Source organism: Mirounga angustirostris, unplaced genomic scaffold (assembly GCF_029215605.1).
Source record: "Mirounga angustirostris isolate CCGP_5_RB_7025 unplaced genomic scaffold, mMirAng1.0.hap1 SCAF_2, whole genome shotgun sequence".
NCBI classification, from domain to species: Eukaryota; Metazoa; Chordata; class Mammalia; order Carnivora; family Phocidae; genus Mirounga; species Mirounga angustirostris.
The window spans coordinates 30564359-30565844 of record NW_026991710.1 but is presented as its reverse complement, the minus strand read 5'-3'; the positions used below and the strand labels follow the sequence as shown (position 1 = coordinate 30565844).

The 1486-nt window shown below is 38.4% G+C and overlaps 1 pseudogene; it reads right to left on the bottom strand.

The window, feature by feature from the left end:
* Positions 1 to 349: 349 nt before the first annotated feature.
* Positions 350 to 1005, bottom strand: LOC123847652 (large ribosomal subunit protein uL30-like; annotated as a pseudogene).
* Positions 1006 to 1486: the final 481 nt, after the last annotated feature.

Sequence of the window (1486 nt, the reverse complement as noted above, 5' to 3'; positions counted from 1 at the left end):
AAAGCTTTTGTTCATATCTCTTTGTATTTTACGAAAAAAGAAGAAATTATGGTACTAAGATGGACGGGAAATGCTTTATGTCTATAGAGACCCTGGATGTTTGAAAGACAGCTGTCAATTTTCTCAATGTTTTATCATAAAGCCACTAAGAAAGAAGCAATGAGTTTAAGGCACAGTCTGGTAGAAATCTTGGAATGGGGAGGGATGACTATGAGTGATGAGAGGATTTCACACTTGATGTTTTCAATTTTCACATGCAACTCAAATATTTCATGTTTGCAATATTATTTTGTTTAATTACATCTTTTTTTTTTTTTTTTCCATTTGAGAGTAGTCATTTATTACTGACCAGATTACAAAAGTAATCATGGTAGATACCTTAGTTCATCCTTCTAATAAGCCTATTGATCTGGTCTTCCCTGTGGCCAGCATTTCCACCTTCTACAAAATGGGTGGTCTTTTTCTTCATTCCCCCTCGTGGAGAGGATAATTTGAAGGTCCATAAAAAGTTGTTTGCTTCTTTGAAACATTTTCCAACAGTATAGATCTCGTGAATCAGATCCTCCATGCAGATGATGTCATATTTACCAAGAGATCAGGCAATCAATGTGTTATCTGTCAGGGCAATAGCTTCCTGTTGATTTTACCATAACCATGCTTGTAGATCAGTTCACTCACCGACTTCAGGTTGGGGTACCCCCGTGCTGTATATGGTTCCACAATCCTTAGCATGTTAATTGAAGTCTTGTTGAGCTTAACAAAATTGCCACTGAAAATCTGTCAAAGGCGAAGAAGCTGCAACACCTTCTGAACCTTTGGGCTCACACCATTGATACCTCTGATCCTGATGACAAATGCCAATTTGGGTTCCTCAGGTACAGAGAAGTTGCCAGCTTTTTTTGCCATCCTTGCCATTCGAATCTCAGTTCTGTACGTCTGCCTATATTTTTTGTGGTAATGCTTAGCTTTTTCATAGATAAGCTTCCTTTTTGCCTTTTGAAACATCTTTTGAGAAAACTTCTTTCTCAGACGCTTGATCTTCAACTCTGCAAAATTCCTTTGCTTCTTCTTAAGGCTTTCTGGCACAGCAGGAACATTCTTTTTCTTCTCTTCTGTACCCTCCCTGGTTCTAGCCAGAAATGAGCTAATTATATCTCTTCGTATAAATCATGCTTAGCATTTTTTGAGCTGGAGTCTTCTAGGGAGATAATTCTTTTATGTTTCTGTGTGTCTTGCAAGCAAAGGCACTGCTTGACTTTTTTGCTGAACTGTCCTTCAGAGATGTTTGTCTAGTGAGCAAACTTGGAAGACAGAGATACTATTTCTCTCTGGAGCAAAGTTCATCTTTGTTTGCTCTCCAGCATTCTCTTAGTCTTTTCAGGCTGTTACAACAAAATACTACAGAGAGGGTGGCTTATAAACAACAGAAATGTATTTCTCACAGTTCTGGAGGCTAGAAGTCTAAGATCAGGGTGCTGTTGTGGTC